The sequence below is a fragment of the Podarcis melisellensis genome (genome assembly GCF_964234715.1).
Source record: "Podarcis melisellensis genome assembly, chromosome: 12".
Taxonomy (NCBI): Eukaryota; Metazoa; Chordata; class Lepidosauria; order Squamata; family Lacertidae; genus Podarcis; species Podarcis melisellensis.
In genome coordinates, this window is record NC_138544.1 from 48,386,153 (window position 1) to 48,400,826 (window position 14,674).

The window sequence follows — 14,674 nt, forward strand, 5'->3', positions numbered from 1 at the left end:
AGAAGAGAACACCCTGTTGTGAAGGCACCTGAGCAGGGCTGGTTTTAGGTTTGATGAGGCCCTACGCTGTTGAAGGTAATGGGGCCCTTTATATGTCCAGCTGTCCTTTGTCAACAACAAATTGTCGCTGTTTTTGTGTTGAATATATGCTATATGGCAATTTATGGACCTAATAGGTATCTAAAGCCATTTGCACATAACAAAATATGTATTTTATCAAAGTGATTGTTGAAAAGTCCATGCAGAATGCAAAGTCCATGCAGAATGTAGGCACCCTATATATAGAAATGAGCAAACCAGTGATATTTTATATCGAGCAGGCGAGCAGGCGGGGCCCATTACTTACATCACAGGAGCCTACACAACACAAAACAAAACACTGTTGCTGTATGTAGGTTTTATTTTATTTGTCTTTTATCTTATATTTTGGTAATGTACATCCAGTCCCCCCCCCTTTAATTTTTTGGGGTGCCCCCAAGGGAGTGGGGCCCTAATCTATACCTTGTTTAGCTTATACGTAAATCTGGCACTGCCCCTGAGCCTCTGTTGTGTTCCCTGGCGAGCACAGCATAAGGGGTGGGTTGCAAATGGAGCAAGCAAGCTCACTCCCCGCCAATACTAACCACCCCTGAGGGCCGTCACAGTTTCCAGCAGTTGACAGGCAACATGTAAAGGGAATGTTGACAAGCATACCTATTGCTCGGGACGGATTGTTTCAGTTGGTCCTCCTCCTTGTCTGAGATCCTTGACTGCATGTTTTTCTTGGACTCATTTCTGCCCTCTTACACCGACGATAAGAAATTACCATTGCATATTCCCCCCCCCCCACCCCTCAAGTCACTGGTGCACCTCTGCCTTCTAATAACCTCTCTGAAGGTTATGCATGCTAGTTACGTTCTTGGCAACTGTTCAGGTAGTTTTCAAGCTCTCTCTTGTATGCAAATGGAACCTTGATCTGGTGATTAAGTAAGATTTATGGCCACGGCAACAGCAGTAGGAGCAGCAGCACCTCTTTAAGTGTGTACAGCACTAGGTGAAAGGAAGAACCTGTCATTTTTATTGTGACATCTTTAGAATGGGGCTGAAAGCCGGTCTTTAAACATCTGGAAGAATTGGGTAGGGGTGGGGGAAAATGGGGCGACGAGTGAGCTACTTGCCTAGGCCTCATATGACCCCCGGTACAATTTCCCCGTTCTGCTGTGTGCTTGCCTGCTGATGAGTTGCACATTAAAATACAAAAAAAAAAACACCTTAAAAAAACACCTCTATGCCTCTGGGTCAGCACCTTGTTTTGCTAAGGGCTGCCAACTTTTGATTTCAAAACAAGCCGGGTAGGCAGAGCCAAGTGAGAAGCTGATAGGTTTGGTGAGCCTGGAAATGCATGAAGGGAAACAGTATGGCATTTAGCAGGCCAAAGGTGGAGCTGGGGCAGAACCTGGCAAACAGAAGGTAAAGTCAGGGACGCTGGTTGGCAACCCTAGTTTTGCTGGAGGGAAGTTGTGTGTGCATGTGATGAGCTATCATCCCTAACCCACCTCTAAGGTGATAGAAACTACTAAAAGGTAAAGGTAAAGGGGACCCCTGACCGTTAGGTCCACTCGTGACCGACTCTGGGGTTGCGGTGCTCATCTCGCTTTATTGGCCGAGGGAGCCGGCGTACAGCTTCTGGGTCATGTGGCCAGCATGACTAAGCCGCTTCTGGTGAACCAGAGCAGCGCACGGAAATGCCGTTTACCTTCCCGCCGGAGCGGTACCTATTTATCTACTTGCACTTTGACGTGCTTTCGAACTGCTAGGTTGGCAGGAGCAGGGACCGAGCAACGGGAGCTCGCCCCGTCACGGGGATTCGAACCACCGATCGTCTGATCGGCAAGCCCCAGGCTCTGTGGTTTAACCCACAGAGCCACCCGCGTCTACTACTGTAGTCTTTTTTTGGGCCTTTTAACTAAAAACTAGGAGGGGCAACTGACACCCCACTCCCAGGGGCCTTCAGTTGCCAACCCATACACAATATACTTGGTTCCCTCATTGTTGTAGGAGAAAAGGATTTCTTTCAGTATATAAGTAGAACTGATCGTGATTAAACCAACATTTTGCAGCCATGCAAATTGGGTTTTTCCACTATTGTAAAATTATATTTCCATATCTCAAATCTAAAGTTAGAATCTTCAGAGGCTTGTCACCTAATGGGAGAGGTTCAGGCAACAAAAACAACTAAAATCAAATAGATATTGTCCCAAGAAATGCATTAAATATTGATGTGTTAAGAGACAAACGTTAGCTACAAGCTAAGGGCCAAAATATGCATTATGCAGGAAGATCTATGACTGATTTCTTGATGGTTTTTTTTTTAACTAAATGAATTTCCAAAGAAGAGTGGGGATAGTAATATGTTTGTGGAAGTAGGAGTTGTGGGCATTTAATATACATTAGATGGGCATTTTATAGATAGTGTCTTTCATCAGCTTCAGGTGGTGGTCCAGCTACACCCGTATCCGGACAGGGATAGCCTAACATCAATTGGTTATGCTCTGGTAACCTCTAGAAGAAGAGAAGAAGAAGAGTTTGGATTTGATATCCCGCCTTTCACTCCCTTTAAGGAGTCTCAAAGCGGCTAACATTCTCCTTTCCCTTCCTCCCCCACAACAAACACTCTGTGAGGTGAGTGGGGCTGAGAGACTTCAAAGAAGTGTGACTAGCTCAAAGTCACCCAGCAGCTGCATGTGGAGGAGCAGAGACATGAACCCGGTTCCCCAGATTACGAGACTACCGCTCTTAACCACTACACCACACTGGCTCTCAAGGTTAGATTACTGCAACATGTTATACACTGAGCTGCCTCTGAAGATGGTTCAGAAACTTCAGCTGGTGAAGAATTTGGTGACCAAGATGGTTTGTGTATATAATGCCAATCCTGGTCTAACTGTACTGGCTGCCAATTAGTTTCTGGTTCCAATTCAAAGTGCTGGTTTTAAGCAATAACACCTTAAACAGCTCAGGACTGCAATACCTCAAGGACTGCCTCTCCCCATATGTATCTCCTCCATAAGAAGTCTGAAGCAGTGGCTCCCTGTTTGTGGAATGATCTCCTCAAGGAGGCTCACTTGACATTTCAAAACGTAACCTCTTCTCCCAGGTCTTTGGTTAAACAAACTATGGCCTTTTAAATTGTGTGTGCATGTGTGTGTACCAGAGGGTTGTTGTGTTTGTTATTATGGTATGTATTTTTATGTTTTTATATTGTAAGCTGCCCTGTGACCCTCAGATGAAGGGCAGTATAATTAATTGATTAATTATAGTTAATGAACACCTGCTCTGTAACAACAAAAGATACACAATCCGAGCTGTCATGGACCAACACCCACTTGATCATATACATCATGGTGACCACAAAGGCTTTTGTTGGGCTGTGTATGCCATTCAAAATGGCAGCCATGGGGGCGTGGCATAACACAAAATGGCCACCAGATCTAAAAGAGCAGAAAACTGAGAGGGCCACAAAATGGTGTGACCATGCCCTCTATCAGCCAGTCCTCCCACCAATCAGAAAAGGCATCTACATTAGGCACCACCACACTTTCTCACAAAGAGAAGCTCTTTGCATTTCTCCTCTAGTCAACAACAACAGCAACAACACTTTATTATGGTCAGAGTGGAAAGGAGGGTGGGTGTCCAGTCGAATGTAGAAGAGGCTGATCTAATGCACATAGGAACTTATCTGGAAGAGCAAACAGTCTCTTGCATTGTGGAATTTTGAGGGGATATTTACCGAGATCACCATTGGAGGGACTGGCAGGCACACTGGCAATCATGGACACTGCATTGGTGACCCCTGCTATACAGCAACTATTTAGTATATAAAGGTAAAGGGACCCCTGACCATTAGGTCCAGTCTTGATCGACTCTGGGGTTGCGGCGCTCATCTTGCTCTGTAGGCCGAGGAAGCTGGTGTACAGCTTCCAGGTCATGTGGCCAGCATGACTAAGCCGCTTCTGGCGAACCAGAGCAGCGCACGGAAACGCCGTTTACCTTCCCACTGGAGTGGTACCTATGTATCTACATGCACTTTGACGTGCTTTCAGACTGCTAGGTTGGCAGGAGCAGGGACCGAGCAACGGGAGCTCACCCCGTCGCGGGGATTTATAGCGTAGTGTAATATAGCACATTAGCATATAGCACATTGAGTATACTATGGTATAGCCATTATTCTAATTACTACAGTCAGATTTGATGATAATTGTTTCTTAAAATGTGCCCCTGAAGGGCTATTCTGAATCATGCTGTGCCTATATTAAACTTTTTCCCAAACACCCAGAGTTTTCTCCTCCCCTTCCCCAGCCTTTAAAGCATCCTATCTCACTTGCTCTCTTCCAGATATTGTTGGACTTAAAAAAAACAACACCTGACTAGTATGGTGAATTGTCACAGAAGATGGGAAGTGTAGTCCAATGAAATCTGGTGAGCACTAAACTGGGCAAGCCTGCTTTAAGTGTCACAAAATCAAAAAGTATTTAGTAGTGAAATGAGAGCAGAAATTAGGCCTCTCGAGACACCCAAGCCATGAACTGGAATCATTTTAATAGTGGTTTAAAATATTTGCATATGAGTAAGAACAAGAACTCTCTAAGAAAAACAAAATGATTTCATTGCAGAAGATACCGTCTTTCTTTGGTGGGAAGAAAAGAGAATGTCTCTTCTAAGATGATGGTTATTTCCTCTGTTTTTTTAAAGTAGTCCTATTACAAATGTTACATTTCTTTAAAAGGAAAAAAAAAGCACATTTGCTGCCGAATTTACTAGGTACACATTTTTAATTAATCAAAAGGTTTCCATTGATCAGCATAGCTTATTAATTAGCTAATGAAGTAGCCTAGTGGAAATCCTTAAGATCTCATGACAAAAAGATGGATACTTTACTATCTTGGGGAAATTATAGCCTATGACTCTATAAAGCAGAGTAGGAGGAATCAAGATGCATCAATGTAGCCTGGAAAGTCCATTTAGGATGGAAGATAAACCCAGGCACTTCTCATACATACTGCAACAATGAAGACGTACACAATGAACTATTTGTTCTTCCTTACTTAGGGCCTTGCTCTGGGTGTCCCTTTCATACCAATCATTTATTAATTTACTTGTCTTTACATACAATTACCCACCCTGCCTCTTTTTGTTCAAGCTGACTTAGAAAACAAAATAAAACGGTGCATAGAAGGGCACAGTTAACAAAATAACACACAAGCATCCAGTATATTAGGAAAATCGCTTTGCAGAAATGCGTATATCAGGCAAAATTGCACACACACATGTGTATACTGGGAAAAATTTTGACTAAAATGTGGGTGAATTTTCATGAGGATTTAAGAATAAATAAATTGCAAATTGATATAGAGAACTGAATTTAAGACTACAACAATGAGAAATTTAGAAAAACCCATATTGACAGCTTCATCTGGAAGCACCAGGGATTGAATTTAGGACCTTCTGCATACAAAGCTTGTGCCACCAAGCTGCAGTTCTTCCTGTATTTGGTGCAGGCTAGTTGTTAGTCTCTAGACTCCCTGGAAAAGACCCTGATGTTGGGAAAGATGGAGGGCAGAAGGAGAAGGGGACGGCAGAGGACGAGATGGTTGGATAGTGTTTTCGAGGTTACCAGCATGAGTTTGACCAAACTGCGGGAGGCAGTGGAGGACAGAGGTGCCTGGCGTTCTCTGGTCCATGGGGTCACGAAGAGTCGGACATGACTAAACGACTAAACAACAACAACAACAACAACAATTTGTTAAGAATGCTGACAGTTGTTAAGAGACCCCTATTTCTCTCGCAGAGCTACCCTTTTCATAGTGGTTTAATAATCAACCCCTCTTTCCAGGGGACTGTGGGAACTGTAGTTCTGTGCGTGGAATGGAGGTCTCCTAACCACTCACAGCAGCCTTAACAGACTACACTTCCCAGGATTCCTTGAGGGAAGCCTGGACTACTTCAAGTGGCATGATACTGCTTTAAATATATAGTGCAAATGGGACCTAAGTGTTGGCCTGTTTGTGTGCATCATATCATTTGATCTCTACTTAAGGCTGAAAAACGCTTTGGGTGAGCACTGCATTTCTGTTGTGGTATAGCTGAACTTGGACCAACTGGATGTAGGTCTAAATCCCTACCCAGCCATCACAACAGAAAAAAGGAGATTCCGACTGAACACCAGGAAGAACTTTTTGACCATAAGGGTTGTTTGACAGTGGCGCAGACTCCCATGAGAGGTGGTGGACTCTTCTTCCTTGGAGGTTTAAAGCAGAGGTTGGATGGCCATCTGTCATGTATGATCTAGCTGAGATCTCTGCATTTCAGGGGGTTGGACTGGATCCCTTCCAACTCTATGATTCTACAATTCTATGACCTTATGAAATCACCACCTCTTAGCCTAACTCAATGTCACAGAGCTGTGTGACAATGATAAAAGGAGAAAGCCCAATGAATGCTGTTTTGAGTCACTTACATGAATAAAGGCAAAAGTAAAGGTACCCCCTGACCATTAGGTCCAGTCATGGACGACTCTGGGGTTGCGGCGCTCATCTCGCTCTATAGGCCGAGGGAGCCAGTGTTTGTCCGCAGACAGCTTCCAGGTCATGTGGCCAGCATGACTAAGCCGCTTCTGGCGAACCAGAGCAGTGCATGGAAATACCGTTTACCTTCCCACCAGAGCGGTACCTATTTATCTACTTGCACTTGACGTGCTTTCAAACTGCTAGGTTGGCAGGAGCAAGGACCGAACAACGGGAGCTCACCCCATCGTGGGGATTTGAACTGTCGACGTTCTGATCGGCAAGCCCTAGGCTTTGTGGTTTAGACCACAGCACCACCCGTGTCCTGACTTACATGAATAGAGGGGTGCAAAAAAAGAAAATCCTATGAAACAATCAGTCTGGTTGGGGATTCTAGAGGGAGCACCATTTCCGTGTCAATCTCTGCAAGATTTTCTTTTTTAAGACCTCTAGAATTGGATGGGCATTCTTCTTCTTCAGATGTACAAATGCCTAAGACAGGCACTATTTATGCCTCATGGAGAAAGACACAGCAGGGATAAACAGTCCTGTTCTGTTCCCTGTGCAAATGGTTCCCTGTACATCAAAGTCTTCACCAGGTTGCCAGCTGGCTCCCCTGCTGTGGGGTTGATGGGCTTCTAACTGTGATGTTGATGTAGTCTAGGATGGTTGTGAAGGTATTTTTTTAAAGACAACTACAGAAATAGTCAAAATACGCTACACATCTCAATCAGGATGCTATTTAGAGAGAGCAGGGGACCTACCCCCTTCCTTCTCTGACTACAGGTGATGAGCATTTTCTGTTATATTTAAAATATTTCTACCCCATTTTTTCATTTGCAGTTCTCAAAGTGTCTTACAACAATTCCTTTAAACATTGTCTTTTTTGTAAGTCACTTTTAGACGGTTCTGTTGTGAAGTGACACGTAAATGTCAAATAATAATAATAATAATATTCTAAATTGGAAATATCATTAAAACCCAACAGAACACAGCTTTGAAACTTGCATAAAAACTAGTTCTTCCAACGTAATAACGAAAGCAGCTGCAGGAAACAAAATAAAACCAACTAACAGTGTGATTTTGTATAGGTTTACTCAGAGATAAGCTTAATGTTGTTCACTGGAGCTTACTCTTGGCTAGGGGTGCATGGGAGTCCAACCTAAACACCACCAAAAGCTTTTTACTTATTACATAAAACACCATCTAAGTGGATGCTAGATGGCAGGATGCAGTTCCACAGAAAATGTGCTTCTCGATCAGCCATATTTATAACCAACCCACCAACTGCTTTAGTGACAGATGTGGAAACCCAAGTCTCCCTGACCTGGAGCAACGCAGCACGAACAGGGGTGTTTAATCACAGGGCTCCACATTGTGTGGAAATGTTGTTAATGAGAGGAGGTGGCAGGTAGGGATCCCATCTGGCCTGCTGCTCCTTCACATCAAATTGCCTCATACCTCACCACTTTGCCACAGCTGAACATAAACCTGCATCCGTAAAACTGACCAATGTGCTAGGTATATGAAGTGTGTGGATAATATCATTATATTGTTTAGCCACTAGGTGGCACTGGACTCGGTTGAAGCTGGGTTGAATCAGGAATTTCCTGTTGCTGCTCTGCTCTTATTTAGGAGAGACAATAAAGTTCTCGTCTTGTTTCCTGACTGATGTCTCCTAAACCTTCCATGACACAATATAATAAAAGCACAGAAGACATTAAGGGGCTTTCTCGGCATGGATGTCCTCTTTAAGGAATGCCCTCTCCAAGACTACTATCATGTATTCTTCCTCTAATATATGGTAAAGGCAAATATATAATTTTTTCAAACATACCCTCCAACAATTCTCCAATGAAAATAGAGACAACCTATTATTTAACAACAACATTGTTGTTGTTGCTTTAACATTTATACCCCACCGATCTGACTAGGTTGTCCCAGCCACTCAGGGCAGCTTCCAACATATATAAAAACATAAAACATTAAACATTTAAAAACTTTCCTGTCCAAGGGCTGCCTTCAGATGTCTTCTAAAGGTTGTATAGTTACTTATCTCCTTGGCTCGAGGGGTTGCATCACTCAATACACAATACACTCCAACATTTCTCTGATGAAAATAGGGATGTCCTAAGGGCAAGCGGGACATTCTGGGATCAAATCAGAAACTGGGATGGCTTTTGTAAATCCGAGACTGTCCCTGGAAAATAGGGACACTTGGAGGGTCTGCTCAAATAAGCAAACAAATAAATAAATAAATGAACAAATAAATAAATAAATAAATAAGGGTTGCTATTTGGCCAGCAATGAAACCATTCATATAGGTAATTTGAAGGCTCAAGTAAGAGAGAGAAAGATGCTCTTGCATAGTCTTGTATTCTGCACCTTCAACTTGAATGTATCCAAGAGCAGGCCTTTAACCTTTGCTGGGAATCTTCCCCGCCCTAAAATATTTGCCTCCCCTCCCCATTGAAGTGACACACCTGATAGTAGTGAATGATAGTCATGAAATTTCCCCTTATTCTTAGCTGTGCCTTTAATAATTTTGCTGGCTTAACAGCTGCTCTGGGTTGGGGTTTTTTTAAAGCACAGTGACTCCATACATGCATCAGTGTCGCCTGCTGCAGCTAGGACCCTGGAGGCTTTATTATACCCACGGGGCACTGGAAGTTGCTTTCCAGAAATGATGAGAAAAGGAATGAGACGAGAGAAATCTACAACAGCGAATTAATTGGAGGGAGCTGCGCTTTTTAGCAAAGGCATTTTTCACTCCCCATGTAAGCGGATTGCCAAAGGGTGTACATGTTACTGCTACAGCCAAAGTTACTGTTATAGCCAAGGGAGGTACAAGACGTTGCTGTGTGAGTGAGTTGCCCAAGGGCACAGAAGCTATAGTTCAAAGATACTGTTGAAGGGGCATTCCTGGCTTTTCCACACGTATAATATTCGTTTCAATTATTTTTCTCCTCCAGATGGCTGAGGGAGCCGTTGAAAAGGAGCCCAAATGCAGCGGGTGACCTCAAAATCCCCCCCTTTCTAAATCCCTGCTGTTATGTAAGGTGTTAAACTTAATGGTACATGTGGCATTCCCCTCTCTAAGTATAGTGAGTACCTGCTCAAACAAGTAATGTAATACCTAGCAGCGCTGACAGAGGGAAGGTGAAGAACAGTTTCAGGGATGTCCAATGGACCTCTAGGACATTAGCAGGAGTGTTTCCTCAGCCAGTTGAAACTGCATCTCCCTGGGGAGCTCAGTTTGCTCTTGTTTCTAAGCTGATCCTGATCCATCACACCTCAGTCATGCGTGCATAACTTCCCCAGAAATCGATGCGCCTATAGCATGCATAACTCTGGATTGCCTGACTGGGGTCATTGTCTTTGCATGTTGCTACCTTCTGTATTAATGCATAAGAACAGAAGAAAATCTCCAAACTGACCAACACACATTTGCAAAGGAAATGGGAAAGGAGGGGATATCACAGAATTGTAGAGTTGGAAGGCAGCTCAAAGGTCATCTAGTCCCAGCCCCCGTAATACAGGAATCTCAGCTAAAGCATCCATGACAGATGACCATCCAACCTCTGTTTTGAAACCTCCAAGGAAGAAGAGTCCACCACCTCTCATGAGAGTCTGCGCCACTGTCAAACGACCCTTACAGTCAAAAAGTCCTGATGTTTAGTAGGAAATCTCCTTTCTTGTAACTTGAAGCCATTGGTTCGAATCCTATCCTCCAGAGCAGGAGAAAACACGCCTGCTCCATCTTCCATGTGACAGCCCTTGAGGTATGAAGATGAAGATAGCTATCATATCTTCTCTCAGTCTCCTCCCCACAGAAAGTCTTGTTAGGAATCTAGAAGGGGCAGCTCTTGGACCAAATCCCCTGGGGTTTATTGCCTGTCACCAGTTGCCAACCCAATAATAATAATAATAATAATAATAATAATAATAATAATAATAATATTAAAAACTTCCCTGAACAGGGCTGCCTTCAGATGTCTTCTGAATGTTAGGTAGTTGTTTATCTCTTTGATATCTGATGGGAGGGTGTTCCACAGGGCGGCGCCACTACTGAGAAGGCCCTCTGCCTGGTTCCCTGTAGCTTTGCTTCTCGCAGTGAGGGAACTGCCAGAAGGCCCTCGGAGCAAAACTATGGGGGTGGAGATGCTCCTTCAGGTATACTGGGCTGAGGCCATTTAGGGCTTTAAAGGTCAACACCAACACTTTGAATTGTGCTCGGAAATGTACTGGGAGCCAATATAGGTCTTTCAAGACCGGTGTTATGTGGTCTCGGCGTTCTGGATTAGTTGTAGTTTCCGGGTCACCTTCAAAGGTAGCCCCACATAGAGCTCATTGCAGTAGTTCAAGCGGGAGATAACTAGAGCATGCACCATGCAAGGATCTGTTGTAAATGACCTAACAAGCCACTTGGATGGATGGATGGATGGATGGATGGGTGCCTGAGCCTTAATTCTTCATCTTGTAGAGCAGTCTCCCCCAGCCTGGCACCCTCCAAATGCTTAGAACCAGAGCCCCCACCATCTCTGACCTTTGGCCATGCTGGCTGAAACTGATGGGAGTCAGATTCCAACAACATATTGAGGGCACCAGGTATGGGGAGGCTATTGCAGAGGGCTCTTGGGTTCCCTCTCAGTCCATACCGGCATCTCATCAGGCTTTTTAGGCCTTCCTGTTGCCTGCATGAAGTGTTTACACACACTACTATGTGACCAGTACTCCACACAGTGCAAGGGAAGGTTCCTAAGAGTGGGCAAGCTGTCTTTCTGAAACTGATCACTCTTCAGAGGCATCCCTGGGTTCCTACGGAATGGCTAGAAACCCCACGGGCTTAAGGGACGCAGACATGGAACTGTAGAGGGCAACTCCCTTGGGCTGAGGACCAAAGAAGAGCATATTGAGCAAAATCCTCAAGAGCTCATTTAGTGTGCTGCCACTGAGGGAAAACGGTGAAAGGTAAAAAAAAGTTTTAAAAGAGTATTGTTTGTTTAATGTGAGCTGCTCTGTGCAAGTTCAGCTGCTGACCCTGTCATCAGCCTTTGTGTGAGAGGCAAAGGAAAGCATACTTTTGCCCCAAGCCCGCACATGAATGCTGGATCCCCAGGCCTGTGTGCCTAATCTTAGCAAACAAGCTGGTACATGCATGTTGAAAATTGATATGTAATTTTTTGTTCTCCTTACAAATTGGTTGGAGGTTTGATCTCTTGCATCTCAGGTTGGATGTTAACCACCCTTTTACGTTTTCAATCCAGATTTGCTCAGACATCCTTCTTTTGTCCCCCCCCCAAAAAAAAGAAATTCAGGAGTGGTTTCCAGTAAAACTCTTGGAACATTTCTTAAGTAGCATCCATGGAACCTACACTTCCAACACTCCTGACTTCTGCAGAATCCCCAGAAGATTTTCATTTCTCTCCTAATTAGACAGTAAACAGTAGAGGTTGGATGTTAACCAACACTCAATTTATTTATCATACCTGGCTCATGTCCTAGGACAGAATGAAAGCAGCACCTGATTTCTTGTTGACGGCTAAACCAGTCGTGTAATAAAACTTTAGCTCTAGCTAAATTTCCATTATCAATGAAATTAGCTCTGAGTGCTCACTGGAAGGACAGATCGTGAAGCTGAGGCTCCAATACTTTGGCCACCTCATGAGAAGAGAAGACTCCCTGGGAAAGACCCTGATGTTGGGAAAGATGGAGGGCAGAAGGAGAAGGGGACAACAGAGGATGAGATGGTTGGACAGTGTTCTTGAAGCTACAAATATGAGTCTGACCAAACTGCGGGAGGCAGTGGAAGACAGGAGTGCCTGGCGTGCTCTGGTCCATGGGGTCACGAAGAGTCGGACATGACTAAATGACTAAACAACAACAACAAGCACTAGAAACCCCTTCCACTGAGGACTCCATGGCTTTTGGGGGGAATACTGCAGCCTGAGCATTCCATAGCACCCTCAATTCCTGTGAGTTTGCACTGACAACCACCTGTGCAACTGCAATGTACAAATTAGGAGGCCTTCAGAGAATGGACCACAGATCGTGGGAGAAGTCCTGTCAAAAAAGAACGAATTGAGATTCAGTGGTTACCCCTTTGAAAGTCAGCATCAGGGGGTTTACTTACTGACATAGTAACTTGCAATAAATAGTAATTTTCCAGGATGCTTTGGCCACACAGTCTTGTCAACAGTCTGTGAACATGCATGGGTCACCGTGTTTTACCATGGAGTTGTGAACTTCACCTATCAGAAAGAAACACATCACCATGTAGCCATTTATCCAAAGACGAAAGCAAAACAAGTACTGAGACCCTGATCTTTCCAAAAGTCTATGGTTATCATTTCAAGTTGAGATTGATCACTTGAGCACACCGGAAAATGAAGGACATTTTGAAGTTCTTTCCCCCCAGAATGACCGCTAATGTGAATGGAATCCAAGTGGATCCCGCGGTACCTTTGTTGATCTACCTCCTGTCCAGGACAACTTGCCAGTGCAGGCAGCAGCAGGAAGAGATAAGGACCTCTTAACCAATCATGTTTGCAGCACAGGTGGAGTTGCGCTGAGCATGGAGTTCATACAGCAGAATGCCAGTGTCCTAGGTCCACTGCACATTGGAGTGTGATGGATGTGGATTGGCGCATAACATGCTTTAAAAAATGACACCTCTTTCTTTTCAATTTGCTTTCTATGTCTCTTGTGGGAAGTTAACGATGTCAAATATTTATTCAAGCCAAATCACCTCTCCTTTTCCGGCCTTCCATGATCAGAATGCTTCTGCTACTCTCTCCTGCGCAGACTGGTACATTGCTGGAAGCCCATCAGTTATTATTATCATCAAAGAAGCCAAAGAAGTACTCGCCTCTCACAGAAAATAGAACAGTGCATTCCAAAAATATTGCATGGCAAACATGGGTCATATGATGCTCTTGACCAGCATGGTAGCACAGCAGCTTACATAAGGATCTGAAGGAGTGCCTCAAGATCTTCAGGTACTGAGGCATGCAGGGGATGCCCTACTTTACATTATTTCCCATGATAAGGTGGGAACGCACCAAGACCTGTGGGGGCATTCTCCACAGCAGCGCCCACTTGAACATTTTTTTGAGCACTTTGAGAGAAAAATGTGATTCATAAATATGATAAAAGCAGTAAGTGCCAGCCAGTTAAGGCTACTGCTTAGCGGCCTCTCGGGGAAAACAGGGTTCACCCAGAGGTGCCTGGCAAAAAGAAAATGTACTGCATTGTTTATGACTGAAATTAGAATGTCCATTAAAGTTCTTGCTTGAAGATCAAGACTGCTGTGCAATTGGACATACTTAGAGCCTGCCCGGGTGCTGGTTTGCTATAGAAATATAGAACCAGCTGTCAGGTATCACTTTCTCTCCCCTGATTGTTCTCAATCCTTAAGGCCTGTTCACACATGTAGAAGGACCATAGCTCAATGGTAGAGCATCTTCTTTGCATGCAGAAGGTTCCTGCTTCATCTGTGGTATCTTCAGGTAGGATGGGTAGAGACCCTTGTCTGAAACCCTAAATTGCCTAGTGTGAACAGTGCTGAGCTAGGTGGATCATTGGTCTGACTTGGGATGAATTAGTTTCCTATGTCTCTGTCCTATTCCTAGTCAGTGCCAGATCCCAGGGAGAAAGGGCTAAAGCTCAAGGCCTGAGGGGTTGAAGGTTGCCAGACCATGGATAGCTCCAAGTGAGCAGCTGTTTTGTAGCAGGCTGAGGCCTTTGAAACCTCTCTTTCCAGACTACCACTTCCAGGCACTACCCCCTTGAGAGAACGTCAAAGCCTTAAAGGGCCAACCCCTTGGCCTGAAGACATAGGAACTCCTCCCTTCCATAGCCTCCCTCCCTGCACCGCTGGACTGGTGCTGTGTGGTGGGAGGCATCTGATTGCTCAGACTCTGGGGAAAGTGCCCGTAAGAGTCTGGGCTTTGGTTGTACAGGCCCTGGTGGTCTGGGCCATTTCTCCGGGGATGTCGGTCATGTTGCAACATTAAAAACAAAACAAATTGAATTGAATGTGTCTGTTGCAACTTTTGGTGCATGTGGAGTGGCGTCCAGGGAGAGTGAAGAAGAAGAAGAAGAGGAGTTTGGATTTGATATCCTACTTTATC

At 44.4% G+C, this 14,674-nt stretch overlaps 1 long non-coding RNA gene across 1 annotated transcript in view; it reads left to right on the forward strand.

The window, feature by feature from the left end:
- Positions 1–4,464, forward strand: part of LOC309353474 — a 74,505-nt gene extending 70,041 nt beyond the window's left edge. Inside the window, exon 3 of the long non-coding RNA XR_014161889.1 lies at positions 4,375–4,464. This is a non-coding gene — a long non-coding RNA (uncharacterized lncRNA). The remainder of the gene's footprint in view (positions 1–4,374) is intronic.
- Positions 4,465–14,674: the final 10,210 nt, after the last annotated feature.